Below are 25,590 nucleotides of genomic sequence, written 5' to 3' on the forward strand. Positions count from 1 at the left end.
GGTAATATGAGTCACAGTTACACTAACAACAGAGGGAACACAGACGTAAAGAGCTGAAACAGTTTGGATGAACAACTTTTGAAAACTTTAGTGATGAAGAACAATCTGGGCTTAAGCCTTGCAGAAACCTAACGAACACTCAGTACACTGATGGGTGACATCTCCCATTTCTTAACTTTATGTCGTGACAGTTAGTCAAATGGCTCGAATCAGATTAAAAATGATCAATAAAGTAAAAAAATCAGCATATTTTGAAATGGGTTAGTCATCGATTCTAAATTACAACCTGGATCGGGAAGATGTTTACATAATGCGGAGGCAGTCGGGCTGATTGTTTGGTGTCTTGGATATTTTCTTTGCTATTGTGCTTGCTGTACCGGAGGTATTCCCTCACTTGGGAACTCATGCTCAATGGTATCATTATTGAAGAGTCAGAAATTCACAAAAGTGATGGCTCTTAGTAACACACATTTAAATTGGCTGAGTCCTGCTCCAGTTTCAAAGCTACCCCTGTCAAACCAATCAGGTGACTCAGTCTGAATGAAGCTGTGACGTCAGCTCAGTCAGTGTTCTCTCCACTGTGGAGGAAGAAGAGTCTGAATGGAGCTCTATCCACAAAAAGACACTGAGACAGAATGAGGACACACAGTGAAGTGACAATTTGACTCAATGTGATGATGAGCTGGATAATACACATGAAACCTATAATGAAACCAACAAACCTGACTGAAATTCTGGTCTTTTGTCAGTTTCCCCTGACTGACTCTGTCCTGAAGATGAGGGACTATGTATGTTTGGATTTGCTTAGTATTTTTGGGTGTGTAGCTTTGGAACAAACTGTTTGTCCTGTTTCTTCTTTGTCTTCTGTCAGTCAAAAAGTGTTTTCCTCTCAGACCGACTCTGTCTTGAAGATGATGGACTGTTATGAGGAAGAGGAGGTCAGACCAGAATCTCCAGGATCAATCTGTCTGTCTCTGAAGTCTGACTGGTCCAAAAGTAATCCTCCGGACTTCAGTAATGGACCTGGACCCTCAGAGACAAAGTAAGAGAATAAAAATCTGTTCATAGATTAAAATTAATGATCCTGAATCATTAGTGCAAATGCAGGAAGACACTGAGATGGATCTTCTGGGTTTTATCACCAGTAACTACTGATGTTTCTTTATGCTTGGGAGCTCTTTCCTCTTTTTACCAATCTAGAGAATAATATTCAGTAAAGAGCATAAAGAAAGGCGTAGAGTTTTTTTTTTTTTTTTGTTTTTGTTTTTTTTTTTTGCTCTACCTATCAGCCAGGTTTAAAAACTATATAACACAAGTTGAAATTGAGACGCACACCCACGCACACTCACAACCATAACCAGGGATGCGCACAAATGCATCAAAATGTATTTCTAAATAAAAGACCAAATACCTGATGAAAACATTTATTAAAATAATAATAAGACAGTCACATTATTCAAAATCTTTTCCCAAATACATGCAAATATGTGTTTTCTATGAGGGAGGTGCTGAGAAAAAGGTTTTCCAGATCAGAATATGAGAAAAGAGCTTTTTCATAATAATGGTGTGATAATAGTAATCTGTTAATACATTGAGCTCTGAGTCCTCAACAAAATATAACATGAATTTTAAAAATGACTCTCCTTGCTGCATAATTGATATATTTACACAAATCAATAGGCCCACACAAATATAATATTTCTGTAAGTAATCAACCTTGGAGGTTTCATGGAAATGTAATTTTGCTGACATTTTATTACCCTTTTCATCTACAATGTTTTTCCTATGGCGGTCTTTGTAAATTGATAAATAGCAGTCTCAGAGTATCAAATCCCTGTATGTTTCAAACCCAGCAACACTCTCAGACAAAAACAGGTACACCCCAAAGACAGGCTACCACACACTCACAAAAGCAACCTGGCATATGCAGTCCAGTGCAGTGAGGAATGCAAGTACCTATGCACTGGCAAAACTAAACAACCCTTAGACTAAAGCGTGGCCCAACACAGAAGGGCCACCTCTTCAGGTGCAGGTTCAGCTATCGACTTGCACTGAAATCGAAAGTCACACTCCTTTGAGGACAGTAATGTTAAAATCTTGGACAGGGAGGACAGATGGTTTCAATGAGGACAAGCCCTCTATGAAAAAGTGGAGAAACCTTTTTGAAACAGGGGAGGGGATCGATGAGACCACCTCTTTCCCACACACAATGCTACAATGCTGCCTGGTCAACCTCACCCAGGAGAATTAACAAGTCAGCCTCCAACAACGGCTGCCCAAAACTGACCTCATGTGACTCCAACGACCACAACGACTGTTGTTCACCAGTGGGCCCGCAAGACTCCTAACGACAGCTGTTCACTGGAGGCCTCACAGGACTGATCATGGTCAGTGAAACTCCACTAATTGGCTATTGTCACAAGGAGGTGTGTGAACACTCCCACAGAAGTCAAATACCTGGGTCTACCTCCCCCGTCTTGTCTGACAAGTGAGGACAGATAAATTGAGCACTGATGAAGCCCTTTGGAGAAGAGGTGTAACATCTTTGACAAACCTCCAGTTGCTTATGATTCAATTGTTGGCAGGATACTGAGTCAACTCTTTCTGTATTCGGTGGCACCAACTCAAAGATTCCCTCACTTGGGAACTCTTCCTTAGTGGTGCCTTGATTGAAAAGTCAGAAATTCACCAATAGGATGGCTGTTAGAGTTAAATAGGCTGAGTACTGCCTCAAAGTTTCAAAGCTCCACCTGTCAACTCAAACCAATCAGGTGACTCAATCTGACTGAAGCAGTGACGTGTTCAGATATCATCAGTGACGTCAGCTGAGTTAGTGTTCTGTCCACTGTGGAAGAAAGAGTGAATGAAGCTCTGTCCACAAAAAGACACTGAGAGAGAATGAGGACACACAGTGAAGTGAGGTACTTCCTGTTCTCCCCACTGAAAGTTTGACTCAACGTGATGATGAGCTGGATAATACACATGAAACCTGTAATGAAACCAACAAACCTGACCAGGACTTGGTTCATGTGTTTGACAGAGATTCTAGTCTTCTGTCAGTTTCCCTCTCAGACTGACTCTGTCCTGAAGATGAAGGACTGTGTGTGTTTGGATTTGCTTGGTATTTTTGGGTGTGTAGTTTTGGAAATAAACTGTTTGTTCTGTTTCTTCTTTGTCTTCTGTCAGTCAGAAAGTGTTTTCCTCGCAGACCGACTCCGTCCTGAAGATGATGGACTGTGATGAGGAACAGGAGGCCAGACCAGAGTCTCCAGGGTCAATCTGTCTGTCTCTGAAGTCTGACTGGTCCAAAAGTAATCCTCCAGACTTCAGTAATGGACCTGGACCCTCAGAGACAAAGTAAGAGAATAAAAATCTGTGAGTACAGATACATGTACGATACGTGTCTTCCATAATACAGGAAGACACTGAGATGGATCTTCTGGGTTTTATCACCAGTAACTACTGGATAATGAGCTGGATAATACACATGAAACCTATAATGAAACCAACAAACCTGACCAGGACCTGGTTCATGTGTTTGACAGAGATTCTAGTCTTCTGTCAGTTTCTCTCTTAAGACTGATTCTGTCCTGAAGATGATGGACTGTGTGTGTTTGGATTTACTTATTATTTTTGGGTGTGTATCTTTGGAAAAAACTATTTGTCCTGTTTCTTCTTTGTCTTCCCTCAGTCAGAAAGTGTTTCCCTCTCAGACCGACTCCGTCCTGAAGATGATGAACTGTGATGAGGAAGAGGAGGCCAGACCAGATTCTCCAGGGTCAACCTGTCTGTCTCTGAAGTCTGACTGGTCCAAAGATTTACCTCCAGACTTCAGTAATGGACCTGGACCCTCAGAGACAAAGTAAGAGACTGTGAAGATGAGAATAAAAATCTGTTCATAGATTAATATTCATGATCCTGAATCATTAGTGCAGATGCAGGAAGACACCAAGATTGATCTTCTGTTTTAGTTTTTTTTTTTTTTCTACCCAAACACTTTATGACATCAGTCAGATCACATCAGTTATAAAGAAATGTTTTCACAGAGACAGGAAGAGAAAAAGACATGTCTCTGAAGAGGAGCAGCCGTCCCACTGTGCTCTGTGTCAGGACGTCCTGAAGGATCCAGTCTCTACCAGCTGTGGACACTGGGTCTGCAGACAATGCTGCACCTCACACTGGGACCAGTCTGCTTCTTCAGGAGACTCCTCCTGTCCCCAGTGTGGACAAAGATCCAGAACCAGACCAGGTCTACAGACCAGCCCGGAGCAGAGTGAGACTGAACTTCTGACTGACGTCTTTAGTTTTTCATCAGATCCTCAGACTCTCTGTCTTCAGTCTAACGTTGTCTCTTCTCTGTCAGCAGATCGTGTTCTACAGGAGGCTTTAGATCAACATAAGATCAGTCTGAGGACCAGATGTCAACATGTGACTGAAGGAACAGGAACAGGAAGTGGAACCCTCCTCAACAGGATCTACACTGAGCTCTACATCACAGAGGGACAGAGTGAAGAGGTTAATACCCAACATGAGGTGAGGCAGCTGGAGACAACTTCTAAGAAGAAGAGCCTCCATGATGCTCCAATCAAATGTCACCAAATCTTTAAAGGCTCACCTGACCAGCAGAGTCCCATCAGACTGGTTCTGACCAACGGCGTCGCTGGAGTTGGAAAAACTTTCTCTGTGCAGAAGTTCAGTCTGGACTGGGCAGAGGGCTTGGAGAACCAGGATGTCAGTCTGCTGGTTCTGCTTTCATTCAGGGAGCTGAACCTGATCAGAGATCAGCAGTACAGTCTTCTCAGGCTGCTTCATGTTTTCCATCCAACATTACAGAAGATCACAGCAGAGCAGCTGTCTGCCTGTAAAGTTCTGTTCATCCTGGACGGCCTGGATGAAAGCAGACTTTCACTGGACTTCACCAACAGGGAGGTCGTGTCTGACGTCACACAGGAGTCATCGGTCCACCTGCTGCTGACAAACCTCATCCAGGGGAATCTGCTTCCCTCGGCTCTGGTCTGGATCACTTCCAGACCTGCAGCAGCCAGTCAGATCCCTCCTTCATGTGTTGACAGGCTAACAGAAGTCCGAGGCTTCACTGACGCCCAGCAGGAGGAGTACTTCAGGAGGAGGTCCAGGGATGAAGAGCTGTCCAACAGAATCATCTCACACATCAAGAAGTCCAAGAGTCTTCACATCATGTGTCAAGTCCCAGTTTTCTGCTGGATCATCGCTACAGTTCTGGAGCACATTTTGACTACAGACCAGCAAGGAGAGCTGCCCCAGACCATGACTGACCTGTACTCACACTTCCTGCTGGTCCAGACCAGGAGGAAGAGGATCAAGTACCATGAGGGACATGAGACAAGTCCACAGGAGCTGATGGAGGCTGACAGGGAAGTTCTTCTGAAGCTGGGGAGGCTGGCGTTTGAACATCTGGAGAAAGGGAACATCATGTTCTACCAAGAAGACCTGGAGCAGTGTGGTCTTGATGTCACAGAGGCCTCGGTGTACTCAGGACTCTGTACTGAGATCTTCAAAGCAGAGAGTGTGATCTTCCAGAAAACAGTCTACTGCTTTGTTCATCTGAGTGTTCAGGAGTTTCTGGCTGCAGTCTACATGTTCCACTGTCACACCAACAGGAACAAGGAGGTCCTGAAGAACTTTATGGGAAAAAAACACCAAGATTCAGCCCTGGAGGACTTTCTGATGGCAGTCCTGAAGAAATCTTTTGAAAGTAAAAATGGTCACCTGGACCTGTTTGTCCGCTTCCTTCATGGTCTCTCTCTGCAATCCAACCAGAGACTCTTAGGAGGTCTGCTGGGTCAGACAGAAACCAAACCAGAGACCATCCAGAGAGCCATCAACAACCTGAAGAAGATGAGGATGATGAAAATCTCTCCTGACAGAAGCATCAACATCTTCCACTGTCTGATGGAGCTGAAGGATCACTCAGTTCATCAGGAGATCCAGGAGTTCCTGAAGTCAGAGACCAGATCAGATAAGAAACTCTCCCTGATCCAGTGCTCAGCTCTGGCCTACATGCTACAGATGTCAGAGGATGTTCTGGATGAGTTAGACCTGAAGAAGTACAAGACATCAAAGGAGGGACGACGGAGACTGATCCCAGCTGTGAGGAACTGCAGGAAGGCTCGGTGAGTCCACTCTCATTCTCAGCAATCCTTCTGATGTGTTTCAATCAAATCTGATTCGGATGGTGTTTCACTGTCAGCTGTTTGTTTTCAGATGATTCAAATGCTGCCAGAGATAAATATTCACTTAGTTGTGTTTCTAGTGGAAATCCTAAAGACTGATGACATCAGCAGGTATCAGTGACTGATCATCTTCACCAGCTTCACTGTTCACTGAGCTCAAGTCAATGAAAATCAAAACAATAGATAGTCTTTAGTCCTCAAACCCTCCAGATGAATATGTAGTTCCCTTTTTCACAGGGACATGTTGTGTAATATGTGTCATCACAGACTTGTTGGTTGTGGACTCTCAGAGACTGAGTGTGATGTCGTGGCCTCAGCTCTAAAGTCCAACCCCTCCCACCTGAGAGACCTGGACCTGAGTCAGAACCACATAGAGAATTCAGGACTGAACCTGGTGTTTGCTGGACTGGAGAGTCCAAACTGTGGACTGAGACAGACTGAGCTAAAACACTGACAGCTGGGTTAAATGTCATGTGTTGGTCCAACGTCAGGCCAAGACGTCATCTTCAAATATATCATTCATGATAAGTTTGGTTTTCTGTGTAGAACTTTAGAAGCTTGTTTGTGGACTGTTTGACTGGTTTTGGAGTGGACTTACCTGCCGGAGCTCAGTTCTATGAGTTTCAGCTGTTGGACGTTCATTTTCTAAACTTCTACTTTCTAAACCTTCAGCTCTGAACAGATGATGAAACATTGAACACTTTCAAGCAGGAACTTTGTCTTCTAAAGTCACACATTTTTATTCTTTACTCAGGTTAATGGGCTGCAGTTTGTCAGAGATCAGCTGTTCTTCTCTGGGCTCAGCTCTGAAGTCCAACCCCTCCCATCTCACAGAACTGGAGCTGAGTCACAACGACCTGAAGGATTCAGACCTGAAGGATCTGTGGGGTTTTCTGAAGAGTCCTCACTGTAGACTGGAGACTCTGAGGTCAGACTCATGTTTTATTTCTGCTCTCAGATTAATATGATGTTACAGTTGTGGTGAGTCTGACCTGCAGACAGGTTTATATTTATTGATCGGTGCAGTATCAATTCTGCACCTATAACTTTGTGGGAATGTTAGGTCACACATTTTTACACAGATAAAACAGCTTGGGGTCAAATTGACCCCAGAGGAATACCAATGTGTGCAAAATGTGTTCAGCACATTGAAAAATGTCTTCATAATAATTTTATGCTTAATCAATTTTAACCATCAAATTTGGAAAAGTCATGAAATATGAAGCAAAAAAAAAAAAAAAAAAGTCAGCTAATATTTTTTCAATGATAAACATTGAATGTGGTCAAATTGACCCCAAGGATAATAGGAGGGTTAAGTATGATTTCCACATTCAACTGTTCATGTTTCTTCAAATATATCATTAATGATGACAGAATCAGAGATAGAAATAAAGTTTTGCTGACTCTGCTGTTTGGTTATTTCTGATGTGTTCAAATCACAATGTTGACAGTTTGAGTCAGTTCAGGTTCTTTACAGTGTTGTTTCATTTTCTCATTAAATCTTGTCACTGTTTGTATTTGACTGTTGTGAAGCTGCTTCCTTTTGGTTCAGCTGTCTGACTTTCATTTTCTAAACTTCTACTTTCTAAACCTTCAGCTCTGAACAGATGATGAAACATTGAACACTTTCAAGCAGGAACTTTGTCTCCTAAAGTCACATCTTTTATTCTTTACTCAGGTTGGAGAACTGCAGTTTGTCAGAGATCAGCTGTTCTTCTCTGGTCTCAGCTCTGAAGTCCAACCCCTCCCATCTCAGAGAACTGGACCTGAGTCACAACGACCTGAAGGATTCAGGACTGAAGGATCTGTGTGGTTTTCTGAAGAGTCCTCACTGCAGACTGGAGACTCTGAGGTCAGACTCATGTTTTATTTCTGCTCTCAGATTAATATGATGTTACAGTTGTGGTGACTCTGACCTGCAGACAGGTTTATATTTATGAGGGAAAATCCTCTTCAGCTTTTAAACATTTAAACTGTTAAATATTTCAAAATTACTTTTGAAAACAATTTTTATTTATAATTTGGAAATTACATTTGCATTTGCATTCATTTTTTAATCAATCTTGCATTTTGAAAGGGGGCATAATATATTCATGAATATTTGTATGTTAATGTTCAGATTTTGGTTTGTGGTTCATTTCATTTATTTATTTATTTTAATGTAATTTCATAAAAATGTCTAACCCACATGGTTTTATGAGCAGTGTATTTAATCATACTGTGGCTGTTGTGACAACATAACCTCTTATATCTGCATATAAACATACACAGATACAATATCATCCTTTTCTCAAGTAACAATGTTACATAATATTTTAAAAACTACAAATAAGCAATCAAAAGATTTAGCTGTGTTTCTGAAGCCTTGGAAATAAATTCAGCTACTACATGAGTCCCTTTGCTGATAAGGAACTCATGTTTGTCAGAATCCTCCAAATCAAAGAAATTGATATAAATATAAACCATTTAGGCAAGGCAAGTTTAATTATAGAGCACAATTCGTACCCCTGGTAATTCAAAGTGCTTTATAGATACAGATAAACAGGAACAAGACGGCGGATAGAATTATTACATATGTCATTAAAAAAGCATTAATTTAATGAATTAAAAGCCAAAAAAAAAAAAAAAACACAGATAAAATACTTTCTGTTGCCATATGGACACCTAAATAGAACTGTTTTCAGCCTGGATTTAAAGGTTGTCAGAGTTGAGGGCAGTCTCACATCTTCTTAGAGACTTTTCCAGACTTTAGCAGCATAAAAGTGGAATGCAGCCTCACCATGTTTAGTCCTGACTCTGGGCACCACCAGGAGACCACTCCCCAAAGTTCTCAGAGCCCGAGAGGGTTCATATGGCTCCAACATGTCAGAGATTTACTTTGGTGCTAGACCATGAAGAGACTGAGCTGATGTGTTAAAATCACAATGTTGACAGTTTGAGTCAGTTCAGGTTCTTTACAGTGTTGTTTCATTTTCTCATTAAATCTTGTCTCTGTTTGTATTTGACTGTTGTGAAGCTGCTTCCTGTTGGTTCAGCTGTCTAACTTTCATTTTCTAAACTTCTACTTTCTAAACCTTCAGCTCTGAACAGATGATGAAACATTGAACACTCACAAGCAGGAACTTTGTCTCCTAAAGTCACATCTTTTATTCTTTACTCAGGTTGAAGGGCTGCAGTTTGTCAGAGATCAGCTGTTCTTCTCTGGTCTCAGCTCTGAAGTCCAACCCCTCCCATCTCAGAGAACTGGACCTGAGTCACAACAATGACCTGCAGGATTCAGGACTGAAGGATCTGTGTGATTTTCTGAAGAGTCCTCACTGTAGACTGGAGACTCTGAGGTCAGACTCATGTTTTATTTCTGCTCTCAGATTAATATGATGTTACAGTTGTGGTGACTCTGACCTGCAGACAGGTTTATATTTATGAGGGAAAATCCTCTTTAGGTTTTTAAAATTTAAACTGTTAAATGGTTTGAAAGTAACTTTGGAAAACAGATTTCTATTAATTTGAAAATTAATATTTTAATTGCAGGCAGTTTATCAATCTTGTATTTTTGAAAGGGGACATCATATATTAATGAATATTTGTATGTTAATATGCAGATTGTAGTTTGTGATTTTTTTTTTTTTTTTTTTTTTTTTTGCTTCATCCAGTTTGCATAGTGAACAAATCCGGTCTTCCTCAGGTGTGGCATTAAAGCTCCCTGTTTCTGGGACTAATGGAAGTGTTCCTGAACACAACTGTCCATAATGATCTTTGTCTTTTAGTTCACTTATTCTTTATGTAAGGTTCCACACTGTAAGTGTTCTTATTAAGACAGTAGGTTCTTCATTTTGGCTTCCTCCAAACATCCAGAGACCGTTTATCTCTCTGCTTTAGGAACAGTTTGTTTATAATATCTGTAATATCACAACATAATTTCTGAATGAAAATATCAGATAAATCACAAATATAGAATATTAATTTCATCCACATGTAACATGGCTCTATTGGTTGAGTTTGGAATATTTCAGTCATAATGCCAATTTAGTTTGAATATCAGACAGATTGTCAGAACTAATGCTTTCATTTTCCAAGGAACCCTCCCACCTGGTCCATTATTAGAATAATAATGTTTACATGAACCACTGACCCCAAAGCAGTTACATGAATGTACATGAGCAACACACTGCAGCAGTGGAAATAAGGTGGCTCCAAACATACCTAATGTAAACATCAGCACCTCAGGAAAACATCCATTTTGCTGTGATTGTGTAGCAAAGCTTTAGTCCAATCAGCTGCAGTGGTTTGGTTCCACACTAAGATAAGGATTGGCTCTAAGGGCTGGTCTGCTGGGGGAGCAGTTGCCCCGTTGCCCTCCTGTCTCTGCTGCAGGAAACATGTTTGCTCCGTCTGCCTCGCTGATCTCCCAGCTATGTTAAATATCAGTCTCAGGATTCTACGGACTGATATCAGATCACTCAAATGAAGATCAGTCAGAATCGGGAAAATCAACAATTTATTTATATACTTAATTTTGAACCCATCCTTATGGTTTTAGAGTGGACTTACCTGCCAGAGCTAAAAGATGGGGGCTCCAGTCAAACTTAAGTCGCACACTTCAGCGTCCAACAAATGTCACCATTGGCTGGTAAAGCTGTCAATCAAATGTATGTTTTTGATTGACAGCTTTATCAGCCATGGTGATGTTGGTTGAACTGCAACGTCAGATCAGTCTCAAAATTCAACACACAGATTTCATAACTGCACATTCAGCAATTTGTATGCTCCGTAAATTTATCTTACAAGTGTGCCTCAAAATCACATTTGCAAAGTCCGAAATACGACTACGACACTGCAAAATATGAGTACAAAAGCCCCCAAGAGAGTTCATTCATTATGAGATTGTTCTGACTCCAGACAAAGAAGTGCAAGGGAAATGCCCCCACCCAAAATTCCATCCCTGACCAGAAGACCATCTCTGAGTTATACAAGAGATCATATGTGGCAGAATCAGAGATAGAAATAAAGTTTGGCTGACTCTGCTGTTTGGTTATTTCTGATGTGTTCAAATCACAATGATGACAGTTTGAGTCAGTTCAGGTTCTTTACAGTGTTGTTTCATTTTCTCATTAAATCTTGTCACTGTTTGTATTTGACTGTTGTGAAGCTGCTTCCTGTTGGTTCAGCTGTCTAACTTTCATTTTCTAAACTTCTACTTTCTAAACCTTCAGCTCTGAACAGATGATGAAACATTGAACGCTTTCAAGCAGGAACTTTGTCTCCTAAAGTCACATCTTTTATTCTTTACTCAGGTTGGAGAAATGCAGTTTGTCAGAGATCAGCTGTTCTTCTCTGGTCTCAGCTCTGAAGTCCAACCCCTCCCATCTCAGAGAACTGGACCTGAGTCAGAACTGGTACCTGAAGGATTCAGGACTGAAGGATCTGTGGGGTTTTCTGGAGAGTCCTCACTGTAGACTGGAGACTCTGAGGTCAGACTCATGTTTTATTTCTGCTCTCAGATTAATATGATGTTACAGTTGTGGTGACTCTGACCTGCAGACAGGTTTATATTTATGAGGGAAAATCCTCTTCAGGTTTTAGAAACTTAACTGTTAAATGGTTGAAAATAACTTTTGAAAACTGAATTTCACTCATTTGAACATGACATTTAAATTTCACACAGTTCATATTCACAATGTTGACAGTTTGAGTCAGTTCAGGTTTTTTACAGTGTTGTTTCTTTTTCTCATGAAATCTTGTCACTGTTTGTATTTGACTGTTGTGAAGCTGCTTCCTGTTGGTTCAGCTGTTTGACTTTCATTTTCTAAACTTCTACTTTCTAAACCTTCAGCTCTGAACAGATGATGAAACATTGAACGCTTTCAAGCAGGAACTTTGTCTTCTAAAGTCACATCTTTTATTCTTTACTCAGGTTGGAGAACTGCAGTTTGTCAAAGATCAGCTGTTCTTCTCTGGTCTCAGCTCTGAAGTCCAACCCCTCCCATCTCACAGAACTGGACCTGAGTCACAACAATGACCTGCAGGATTCAGGACTGAAGGATCTGTGTGGTTTTCTGAAGAGTCCTCACTGCAGACTGGAGACTCTGAGGTCAGACTGATGTTTTATTTCTGCTCTCAGATTAATATGATGTTACAGTTGTGGTGAATCTGACCTGCAGACATCAGGCTGATATTATTGTTGCATACAATATCACATATTGCTTGAATAGCAAAAATAAAAGTGTCTCTTAAAAAAAAAAAAAAAAGAGCAGTTAAACATGCTGCCTTTAAAATTTTAAGGAAAGAACCTTTTCAAATGTGTGTGGACCACAACTGCTACTCTGAGCAGCAAGCTATAAAATAAGTCATGTCAAGCTCAGTAAAAACCAAAATGAGTCAGAATCTTTGCCTGCAACGAGGACGGGGCCTGTTGAATCTCTCTTTCCTCCATTATTGTAGTTTCCTCCTTGTTTTGGTGAATGTGTATGTTCCAGAACCAGCTCCGTGGTGACGTCAGACAGCGTCTTTGTCAGCATTTTTTTATTTTTTAAATCGATTTTGGGACATTTTGAATCGATTCTGAATCATAGTAAATGAGAATTGTGATTCTTATATCAATGGTTTTTTTTTTGTTTGTTTGTTTGTTTTTTCTCCTTTGGGTACAGCACTAATATTCAGTGTTTTCCTGTTCCAACACGACTATAAAGTCATGTGACTCAAGCAGACTGAAAGATTCAGACCAAACTCAGCATGTTAAACATGGTCACTGTTGAATTAAGTGAAAATGTTCCAGATGTTGTGAATCATGTGTTGACTTGATGAAACATTGAACGCTTTCAAGCAGGAACTTTGTCTCCTAAAGTCACAACTTTTATTCTTTACTCAGTTTGGAGAACAGCAGTTTGCAGGTTTAACTTTGGAAAACAGATTTTATTAAATTGAAAAAGATGTTTTAATTGCATGCAGTTTATCAATCAGTCTTGTGTTTTTGAGGGGACATCATGTATTCATATATATTTGTATGTTAGTATGCAGATTTTAGTCTGTGGTTCATTTCATTTATTAATTTATTTGCATGTCATTCATAAAAATGTCCAACCCACATGGGTTTATAAGACATATTTAATCATCCAGTGGCTGTTGTAACAACCTGAACTCTCATATATCTGCATATAAACATACACAGATACATTATTTTCCTTTTCTCACGTCATAATGGTACATTTTAAAGAAAACAAACAACCAAAAAAAATATTTCCCAAACCACAGAAATAAAATCAGCTATCACAAGTCCCTTCACTAAAACATAATTCACTCTGAACAGATGACAAAACACTTTCAAGCAGGAACTTTGTCTCCTAAAGTCACATCTTTTATTCTTTACTCAGGTTGAAGAGCTGCAGTTTGTCAGAGATCAGCTGTTCTTCTCTGGTCTCAGCTCTGAAGTCCAACCCCTCCCATCTCAGAGAACTGGACCTGAGGTGGAACAAGCTGAAGGATTCAGACCTGAAGGATCTGTGTCGTTTTGTGAAGAGTCCAAAATTCAGACTGGAGACTCTGAGGTCAGACTCATGTTTTATTTCCGCTACAGTTGGACTCAGTTCATGTTCCTTTCAGTAATATTGTTTAACTCTAACCCTCAGTGAAGCTGTGAGAGGAGAACAGAAACAGATTTCAGGATTAGACAGAGAGAAAACAGTCAGCCAATCAGATCAGTCAGAGGACTGTTGTGATCATGTGACCATCAAATGAAGCAGATTCCAGCTGAAGAACTCAGAGATGTTCAGATTCTGGTCCTCGTCCATCAAACTGTCAGATCTGAGCTGAGACTGTTTGTTATCTGATCAGGTTCATCTGTCACAGCTCTGAGATCAGTCTGACTGAAAGCTGCACATCACTGATCTTCTTTCATCACACTGTCACCATGTGGTCTTTCTGCAGACCAGAATCTGTCTGTCTGTCTGTCTGTCTGTCTGCCTGCCTGAGTCTCTCTGTTTAAATGGACCTTCAGTAAATCATCAGTAAAGTGACTCAGCTCTTTATCTCCACTGTGGACTCAGAGAAATGTGCTGAGTCAGCAGACTTGAGGTCTGTGAGTTTCCAGCTCAGTGCGTTCACTCCAACACGTTAACATGAGCTGAGAGGAAGCAGCTGCTGCACATCTGGACTGAACAGGACTGAAGTCCCTGCAGGTCTTTATGCTGGATCTGCATCACTGACTGACAGCTGATGGACAGAGTCAGAAAACACTGATGGATCTGCTCTCTTCTTCTCTACACAGGTGGAAGTGGTGGCTGTGAAGAGGAAGATGTGTGTTGATGGAGGATCAGCTGCTTCCTGATGATCCAGATGTTGCAGCAGCAGCTTGTCCAGACTCTGGACCATGTTCCTGAGAGGTGGAGAGGAGAGCTTCATCCAGCAGAGACTGACAGAGGAATCAGAACTGGTCTGAGAACAGAGTCCAGTCCACCATGATCCCAGAGACTCCTCAAGTCCTCCTCTCCTCTCAGCCAGCTCCTCCAAACTCCACCTGGGGTTTAGGTTCAGCTTCTTCTGGACCCTTTGGGCTGCTTTGGGAACATTTCCAGAAGCATTTTCTTTTGTTGGTATAAAACATTTTCTTGTGAAACATGTTACTGTCAGTGCTAAAATGCTAAAAGAGCATTACTCAGAGAACACTGCAGCAGTTTACCTTCTGAAAGGACAATTTTTATTTTGTGTACTAAATGACCTTTGTAAGACAAACATAATGTCTTGTTTAATCTGAGTGTCTCTGTCTGAGTGGATGGCCCAGGTGGGGGATATTATCTTGTTTATTTTTATGCAGAAGGCACTTTGTGCAACATTGTTATTAGTTTGAAAAGCGCTGTATAAATAAAGGTCAAATGATTGATTTAATACAGTGCAATGATTTTCTGGCAGTCGTGCAGCAGACTCAGCTCAGCTGAACTCAGACAATTCTGACTGTTGCCTTCCAACTTTAGTGCTCCGTGTCACAGACTGATCCATTTTCTGACGTTATAGTCCACACCAGGCTGCAGCCTCTCTGTGTGACACTTTGTTCATCATTATTTTCACACTTTAGTTCCTGCTTCTTTTCATTTAGGCTCCATGTAGGCTGTTCATGATGACTTTGTTTGTGTGTGGCTGTTTTCTTCTGAATGTGGGATCTCTGTCTGAATGAAAGTTTCACAATCACTGCCTCAGACTGCATTCAGAAGGAATTGTTGAAGTCATAGAAGCTGAAGAGTTGATGATCAGAGGCTGACAGCTAAAGGAAGCTAGAATGCACACTGCTCTCTGACAGAGTCGGCCTCCCTCCACATTTAGGAGGCTTTTTCACTTCTTACAACAGCTGACAAAGGGCTCATCTGGGATTTGAACCCCGGACCTGTCACACCCTGAGCCAGAATCATCCTGATTGTTCCTGGAATGGTTTGGTTAGTCAGAGTGTGTCTGTGTGTGTTCTTGTCTCTCTGAGTGGTTGGAAATGAAAATGGAGATCGGTAGAAGCAGATGACTCTGAGGATGAATGAAAGTTTCACTGACAACATCAACAACTGTTTACTCACCTCTATGAGGCTGTGTGACGTCACTGGAGATCAAAGGCATTTCCTGTCCTTCATCGCTCTCCCACGCGACACCAACTCAAACGTCACACTCGCATGAGATTCAGCCGGAACGGCGCATGCGCACGAAGAATCTCAAGCTTGTCTCGCGAATGAATGAAGTGAAACACAAATCAGCTGTTATTAGACAAATAAGTGGCGTTAAATTGAACTAAAACCAAATCTTTTGTTTTGTTCCTCCTACTACTTATTAAAATGCTTCTTTTCCTGCTTTCACTCATTTTTGAGATCGCGCACCTCGTCCACTGTGTGTAATAATCATCTGTCAAACTTGTAAAAAAAATGTTGCCGCCTCACTCAGCGGAGGAACAAAGGAGGAGCTTGTGTTTGAACCTGTGTGAGAAAAACAGAAAAAAGAAGACTCTCCCTGATCGGGTTAGTTGCCACGTTATAAAATGCAGGAAGTTCTTCTGAACATGCCAGCAAGCGTTGAAGGCTGCTGATGACTGGAGATTCATGACGTCATTGTAAAAGTCTTTAAATAAGCATTGGTGGTTCAGTGGTAGAATTCTCTAACTAAGTAACCAACATCCAGATGTTAGAAACACAGTGCTGCTTGGAAAACACCCTGATAGACTCCAACACACTGTGACTTTGTGAAACAACCAGTGGAGCCCCCTGGTGGTCAGTAGAAGTGCAGCCCCTCTGAGCTGGTGGCAGACCAAGGCTTCAGTCTGCACACATCTTCCACATGTGATGGCACACACACTGTGTATTGTGGCAACATCCGTCCCCTCAGAGAGAATCTGCTCTTTAACCCTCCTGTCGTTTTCACCCCCCGCCCCTTACTTTAGTGTTCCTGCTCTGTTTTATACGGTGGCCGGTAAGTGCAAAACTAAATTACAAAGTGCCAAACACTTTTACAAAGCGTGAAAATAATTTACATGTTGAGAAATTTTATTCAACAAAATTACACAAGAAAAACACGTTTGCAACGGACAAAACAAACTTACATTTTATAAAACAAATTTCCAAACGACAGAATCTTCCGGAAGGGGAATGTACCAAATGCCGGAAGTGATCCAGAAGAAGATTGACTGTGAGCTCAAAAAGTTTGTATCGGTTTGTGTGGCGGGAAAAAGTTTGCAGAGTTAAAGTTTATGGCAGCATGGAGTAAATGATGTTTTGGCCGTTTTGTGGAAACAACTTGAGCCAATTTACGCGGTTGTGTTTTCCGTGCGGACGATCTGTAGAATGTTTGACGTTGATGAACGGACCAGACGGAAGGAGCACGCGCACAGGAGACATCTAATAAACAGCCGGAAATGCTAAACAAGCTAAGTGTAGCATCGCGCTAACTAGCTGAAGCCGCTGTCAGACATGCAGTGAATTAAAGTGCACCGTTTCATTTAGCAGCCAATCGTTGTCTTCACGGAATAGCAACGCGTTTAGTGAGTATGCGTCGGTAGTTTTTATTTATTTTTTTTATTTTAGGCTTAGAGTTATGCTAAATGCACAATTGTTGCTGATTGTTTTAGCTGCTGCTAACTTTCTGTTTTGATGCGGAACTCCGTTCATTCCAGCAGAACAACCATGAACATCATATAAACAATTCATGGAGGACAGAAAGTCAAAGTCAAAAGAACTGTGGGCCGAAAGGAAACAGGTCCAGGTACGTGTGTGGATATATCTTTGAAATATGGAAGTAAATGTGTGTGTGTGTGTGTGTGTGTGTGAAATGAATGATATCTTTTTGTTATTTTAGCAGATAAACATGGATTGATGGCGCCACATGGAGCTGATTTAAAAGCTCAGAGAGGGAAAACACTCCCATTATATACAGATCCGGAGGTAGCAGCACCTGATCTACTGAAGCATGATGTGAAGTTTACACGGTGCAAACATCAGCCTGCGGACTCTTAAAAGGATGATTCCTCTCCAAACGCCATCAGGTTGGAACTTCGTGGACCTGGACAACTGTTTGGCTGTCGGACGATGTGGCAGGTACTCAGACAAAAGTCCAATCTTCGAGTGAAGAGAGATGATGTGATGAATGAGAGAGCACGCAGAAGGTTTCTAAGAAGAAGCTGCTACTCAATGGGAGCGAACTGTATGTGGCATGCAGATGGTTCTGATAAACTGGCTCTCTCAGGACGCATGGATGGATTTTTTCACCTAAAGTGCTGTGGCTCCAATGTGGACCGACAAATAACAAGAAGCCAACAGTGATCGCTGAGAATCTCCTCTCATGAGACTGAGGACTGATTGTGGCACGGAGAATGGCATTATGGCTGCCATTCAGTCTCCCCTACGCCTCCATCATGATGACTGCTGCTCTGGGCCGTCCAGCCACATGTATGGCTCATCCACGAATAAGCAGCGTGTTGAATCCTGGTGGGCCATATTTAGAAGGGGAAGGTAAGTGGCCTTCATGAAGTCATTTTATTATGACTGACCTTTCATTTGATTTTTATCTTTATGTTCTATCGCAGATTAACTCCTCTAAACATATATAATAATTGAGGCTGGGACTTTAACGCGTTCATTTCAATTCATTCATTTCAAAGCCTTTAATGAATTAGATTTTTTTAATGGAGTCCCACTTCTACTAATAATATATATTTACTTCTGATTCTATCCATTTCTACAGGTCTCAGTTCTGGATGGAGTTGTTTGCTGGATACTTCAACAGGAGCCATGAGCATCAGTGCCTTCTGAGATGTTGCTATGGTGATGTTGGATGAGTGTGTGAGACTGTGGAACAGTCACAGGATTCACACTTCCAGAACAGCGTCATGTCCAATGAACTGTACTGCTGACCACACAGGTAATATTGGTGATGATTGATATTTCCATGTTTGTTTTATTATTATTTATTGCTTAAACATAAATAAATAATATAAATGCTATTTATTGTATCTAACACAGATTTGGCTCCACAGACTGGATTTGAGATTGAACCAGCTGATTTGGATGCTGTTCCAGAGGCGAGCCTGTCAATAGCTCCATGTGGGGACTCAAACATGCAGGAGGACTTTGACTTTGTTATGGAGCACAAACAACTACAGAAGCCAGAGAACTGGGAGTCTGCAACAGAACTGTACATGAAGCTGAAAGAAACTGCTCAGCTGTGAGTCAGTGACAAAGGGAATTTTCCCTTCCTGCATTATCAAGTGCTTACTCATTGGGATTTCTGTCCTATTTCTAATTATTTATTTATTTTTTAAATTAATTAATTTTTTTAATATACATGTCAAGAGCCATGAGATGACTGTGCTGTGATTTGGTATTAGACAAGTAACACAGAATTGAATCAAATATTGCCATGACTGAAAAACATGCAATTTTTCTGTCTTAAAATAGTTTGGAAAAAACTCAACCAATCTATCACAGATGCAATCAGAAGGAAATATTTGTAATTTTTTTATTGTTTGTCAACATAACATTTACATTCCCATTGTTTAATTTCTTCAGATGAACAGGTACCAGAATCATTTGGAAACAGCACAAGGAAAAGTGAATGACAAGCTAAGAAATCTGATTTGGAGTGGTGGAACACTGCAGTCTGTCTGAACACCAAGTGTCACAGCTTCATTTTTGCTGAGTTTGAAATCAATTGATAAAAACTATAGCAAAGTAATGAGTCCTATATTTTTGTAAGTATGGAATACAAAACTTCTTGAAATTTGTTTTGTCTAAAACTTAACAGTGAAAATCTTAACTGTGTGGAGAGGAAAAAAAAACAAAACACCTTTTTGGAGTCTGGTCTCGAGGGATGATCTAGTTACCAATTACAAGTTACAGTTACAAGTCCATGTGTGACTTAAACACAGTGTGTGAATCTAGGAGTGCTAATTTCAATGTGTTTGAACATGTATTGGGAACTGGGAATGGAGAGTCATCCAGGAACTCTATTCTTGGCGATGGTTCCAATCCGGACGGGGGAGGTGAAGTCAGCCCAGCTGCAAACATCAAAACATCCTCCAGAGACACAGCAGCCTGACCTTCTGCAAAGAAAAACCTTCAGTTACATCTTGGCAATGTGTTTTCTCAACAAATTATTAAAAAAAGTTCTTTACAAACCTTCACAATCAAAGACACAGTCCGCCCAGTAGCCCAAAGTTTGACTTTCTTTAAGTCTCCTGTTACTTCCTGATGGACTGAGGTCAGGTTTGAAGAGTCTCTAGTTCCAGACCAGTGAGTGGCACAGGACAGGGGCCAGCAAAGTAGGCTGTTGCTGCAGTGCAGTCAGAAACTGAAGAGCTGAAAGACCATCTTTGAATCTAAAAAGTCACCACAAACATTGTTTCACATTTAAATGACCTAAAGAAACTTCAATGTTTTCTAAAATGACTATCCACCCAAACATATAGAAATGAGTAAAAATGGTTGTGTGTTGAACATTACTGATTTAAAGAAGAACTCTGTGTCTTGCTTTGCACTTGGCAGGGTAATTGTTTTTGAAAAATAGTTCAAGCAACAAAGCGTGTCATGTGATATATAAAGTTAATGATCATTAACCATTAGTGTTGTTTACATCTAACCCTGTTCATACCATTTGCATTGTACACCAAGAACCTAAACCTAAATAAATTACAATTAACATTAAGTGAGTCACTGTCGTTTTTTTACTTACCCGTAGCAAGTACTCCTGACTGGATTTGTTTCAGGTGGATCCAGATCCTCAGTGTCAGATATTACTATCTGAAAAACAAATGAAAATGTCTGAAACAACACACTGAAAGCAAAGAACATCAGGCTGCCATAATCTGCCTTAATACCTGTCCAGGCTGAGCTGTGGATGAATCTCTGAAACATGATAAAATTGATAAACTGATGAACTTTATGATACAGAGTATAACAGAGCTTTGAGTAACATTTAGAGGTAGAGAGGAACCATAAGATTTATAAATAAGATTATTTTGTTATAAATGATATCACACGTATGATATTTTCTACCACATGTTCATCACAATCACATCAACAACTTAAAGACAAATGACTTCTTTTGTAAAAACTAACACCTACCCTTTATCTTCAGGTTTGCGTTTGGGAGAACTGTGTTTTTTTTGGTTCAAAAACCTGAGAAGAAAAGCACAATTGCCAGCAACTTTAAACAGCTTCCATTATTGTTCCCTCACCACATACAGTATATATCAATGGTGAAAGGTTATCAGGGTGTCTGATTGGAATAGTAAATGCCAAATAATCAAGACTTGGTTTTTAGACTTAATGCTTGAAACCAAATGCACATCCTATCAATAAATAAAAACAAAAAAAAACTGAATCAAAGTACTAACTGTATAAATGAACGTACCAAAGTGTCAGCTGCATTGAATTCAGCTGTGCTCCTCGATGTGATGACAATTTCAGAATCAGAGTCTGATGTATCAACCTCTGTAGTAAAAACAAACAACACATTATTAATTATGCTACATCAGAGTAAATAAATATCTAAAAAATATTGAATGAAGAGATCCACAAACCTCCTCTAAAGTGTGTTTCTAGGCAAATGAAAAAAGTGCCTTTCCTATTTCCTTCTTATATTCTGCCAGTTTGAATGGGCTTTCTGACCCAGGCACATGGAGCACCTCTGAACAGTCTGGATACAAAAGAAGGTCTGCTCCTTCATCCATCTTCTTGTTAAATGTTCTCATTTCTTGGACAGCTTGCTTCAGTAGATCAGGTGCTGCTACCTCCGGATCTGTATATAATGGGAGTGTTTTCCCTCTCTGAGCTTTTAAATCAGCTCCATGTGGCGCCATCAATCCATGTTTATCTGCTAAAATAACAAAAAGATATCATTCATTTCACACACACACACATATTGACTTCCATATTTTACAGATATATCCACACACGTACCTGGACCTGTTTCCTTTCGGCCCACAGTTCTTTTGACTTTGACTTTCTGTCCTCCATGAATTGTTTATATGATGTTCATGGTTGTTCTGCTGGAATGAACGGAGTTCCGTATCAAAACAGAAAGTTAGCAGCAGCTAAAACAATCAGCAACAATTGTGCATTTAGCATAACTGAAAGCCGAACAAATAAATAAATAAAAAACTAGCAACGCATACTAACTAAACGCGTTGCTATTCCGTGAAGACAACGATTGGCTGCAAAATGAAACGGTGCACTTTAATTCACTGCATGTCTGACAGCAGCTTCAGCTAGTTAGCGCGATGCTACACTTAGCTTGTTTAGCATTTTCCGGCTGTTTATTAGATGTCTCCTGTGCGCGTGCTCCTTCCGTCTGGTCCGTTCATCAACGTTAAACATTCTACAGATCGTCCGGGAAAACACAACCGCGTAAATTGGCTCAAGTTGTTTCCACAAAACGGCCAAAACATCATTTACTCCATGCTGCCATAAACTTTCACTCCGTAAAGTTTTCCCGCCACACAAACCGATACAAACTTTTTGAGCTCACAGTCAATCTTCTTCTGGATCACTTCCGGCATTTGGTACATTCCCCTTCCGGAAGATTTCTTTTGGAAATTTGTTTTCTAACATGTGAATTTGTCTTGTCCATGTTAAAAGTATTTTTCTTATGTAATATTGTTGAATAAAATGTAAACATGTTACCCAATATGTAAATTAGTTTAACTTTTTGTAAAAGTGTTTGGCACTTTGTAATTTAGTTTTGCACTTACCGGCCACCGTATCAAACAGAGCAGGAACACTAAAGTAAGGGGCGGGGGGTGAAAACGACAGGAGGGTTAAAGAGCAGATTCTCTCTGAGGGGACGGATGTTGCCACAATACACAGTGTGTGTGCCATCACATGTGGAAGATGTGTGCAGACTGAAGCCTTGGTCTGCCACCAGCTCAGAGGGGCTGCACTTCTACTGACCACCAGGGGGCTCCACTGGTTGTTTCACAAAGTCACAGTGTGTTGGAGTCTATCAGGGTGTTTTCCAAGCAGCACTGTGTTTCTAACATCTGGATGTTGGTAAAAAGTTACTCTGCATTGGCCGGGAATCGAACCCGGGCCTCCCGCGTGGCAGGCGAGAATTCTACCACTGAACCACCAATGCTTACTTAACGACGTTCACCACGACGTCATGAATCTCTATTCATCAGCAGCCTTCAACACTTGTTGGCTAACCCTAACCCTAACCCACATGATACAGACAGACAGATCCAACAAAGTATTTAAATGAACCGAGACACACACACACAGTGGACGAGGTGCGACGCTTCGCTCATTCTGTGATTCCAAAAATGAGCGAAAGCAGGAAAAGACGCATTTTAATAAGTATTAGGAGGAACAAACCAACAGATTTGGTTTTAGTTCAATTTAACGCCATTTATGTCTAAGAACAGCTGATTTGTGTTTCACTTCATTCGTTCGAGCTTCTTCGTGCGCATGCGCCGTTCCGGCTGAATCTAATTCGAATGTGACGTTTGAGATGGTGTCGCGTGGGAGAGCGACGAAGGACAGGAAATGTCATTGATCTCCAGTGACGTCACACAGTCTCTTTGTGAGGTGAGTAAACGGTTGTTGATGTTGTCAGAGAAACATTCATTCATCCTCAGAGTCATCTGCTTCTACCGATCTCCATTTTCATTTCCAACCACTCAGAGAGACAAGAACACACACAGACACACTCTGACTAACCAAACCATTCCAGGAACAATCAGGATGATTCTGGCTCAGGGTGTGACAGGTCCGGGGTTCAAATCCCAGATGAGCCCTGGTAACAGTCAGCTGTTGTAAGAAGTGAAAAAGAAGTGAAAAAGCCTCCTAAATGTGGAGGGAGGCCGACTCTGTCAGAGAGCAGTGTGCATTCTAGCTTCCTTTAGCTGTCAGCCTCTGATCATCAACTCTTCAGCTTCTATGACTTCAACAATTCCTTCTGAATGCAGTCTGAGGCAGTGATTGTGAAACTTTCATTCAGACAGAGATCCCACATTCAGAAGAAAACAGCCACACACAAACAAAGTCATCATGAACAGCCTACATGGAGCCTAAATGAAAAGAAGCAGGAACTAAAGTGTGAAAATAATGATGAACAAAGTGTCACACAGAGAGGCTGCAGCCTGGTGTGGACTATAACGTCAGAAAATGGATCAGTCTGTGACACGGAGCACTAAAGTTGGAAGGCTGAGTTCAGCTTCAGCTTCTTTCATGTTCTCCCTGTGAAAGAAAGAAGGTGAACATGAGCTTGATATGAGAACACAGCAGTAACACACATTACTGGACTGTATGTTACAATATCAATCTTTTAAACTTTATTTATACAGCACTTTTCAAACTAATAATGTTGCACAAAGTGCTTTACACATTAAAATATAAAAATAAATAAGACAATATCCCCACCTGGGCCACATCACCATCCACTCAGATTAAAACAGGATGTTTGTTGTACAAAGGTCATTTAGGACACTAAATAAAAATTGGCCTTTCAGTAGATAAACTGCTGCAGTGTCCTGAGTTCTGCTCTTTCAGTATCATGTTATTTATTTACACAAGACATTTTTTGCAATATGTTAAAAATATATTTACGTTTTATGAAGGGAAGAAAGGGCCAATTTAAAAGTTTAATCAGTGTGGACTGACACTCACATGTTTCACAAGAAAATATTTTATATCAACAAAAATGCTTCAAGAAATGTTCCCAAAGCAGCCCAAAGGGTCCAGAAGAAGCTGAACATAAACCCCAGGTGGAGTTTGGAGGAGCTGGCTGAGAGGAGAGGAGGACTTGAGGAGTCTCTGGGATCATGGTGGACTGGACTCTGTTCTCAGACCAGTTCTGATTCCTCTGTCAGTCTCTGCTGGATGAAGCTCTCCTCTCCACCTCCCAGGAACATGGTCCAGAGTCTGGACAAGCTGCTGCTGCAACATCTGGATCATCAGGAAGCAGCTGATCCTCCATCAGCAGACACCTTCCTCTTCACAGCCGCCACTTCTGGCACCTGCGTAGAGAAGAAGAAGAGAGCAGATCCATCAGTGTTTCCTGACTCTGTCCATCAGCTGTCAGTCAGTGATGCAGATCCAGCATAAAGACCTGCAGGGACTTCAGTCCTGTTCAGTCCAGATGTGCAGCAGCTGCTTCCTCTCAGCTCATGTTAACGTGTTGGAGTGAACACACTGAGCTGGAAACTCACAGACCTGAAGTCTGCTGACTCAGCACATTTCTCTGAGTCCACAGTGGAGATAAAGAGCTGAGTCATGAAGGTTCATCACTTAACTGATGATTTACTGAAAGTCCATTTAAACTGAGATGATGAGATGATCACAACTGTCCTCTGACTGATCTGATTGGCTGACTGTGTCTTTCTGTTTCTGTTTACCTCTCACAGCTTCACTGAGGAGTTTGAAGGTTCACAGGAAACACTGAGTCTTTGCTCTGATACTGGATTTAAACAATATCACTGAAAGGAACATGAAATGAGTCAGACTGTACTGACCTCAGAGTCTCCAGTCTGAAGTCTGGACTCTTCACAAGATCAGACAGATCCTTCAGGTCTGAATCCTTCAGGTTGTTCTCACTCAGGTCCAGTTCTCTGAGATGGGAGGGGTTGGACTTCAGAGCTGAGACCAGAAAAGAACAGCTGATCTCTGACAAACTGCAGCCCATCAACCTGAGTAAAGAACAAAAGTTGTGACTTTCGGAGACAAAGTTCCTGCTTCAAAGTGTTCAATGTTTCATCATCTGTTCAGAGCTGAAGGTTCAGCCCAACTGACTCAAAACTGTCAACATTGTGAATATGAATTTATATTAAAATGTAATTTTTTAATGATTGAAAATATTTTTTCCAAAGTTACTTTCAAACCTTTCAATTTAAATGTCAAAAACCTGAAGAGGATTTTCCCTCATA

The 25,590-nt window shown here is 40.9% G+C and overlaps 1 non-coding gene across 1 annotated transcript; it reads right to left on the minus strand.

The window, feature by feature from the left end:
• Positions 1-22,731: 22,731 nt before the first annotated feature.
• trnag-gcc (transfer RNA glycine (anticodon GCC)) lies at positions 22,732-22,802 on the minus strand. The gene has a single exon. It is a non-coding gene; the product is annotated as a tRNA-Gly (tRNA).
• Between the last annotated feature and the right edge of the window lie 2,788 nt (positions 22,803-25,590).

The sequence above is a fragment of the Echeneis naucrates genome, chromosome 2 (assembly GCF_900963305.1).
Source record: "Echeneis naucrates chromosome 2, fEcheNa1.1, whole genome shotgun sequence".
In the NCBI taxonomy this organism is placed as follows: domain Eukaryota; kingdom Metazoa; phylum Chordata; class Actinopteri; order Carangiformes; family Echeneidae; genus Echeneis; species Echeneis naucrates.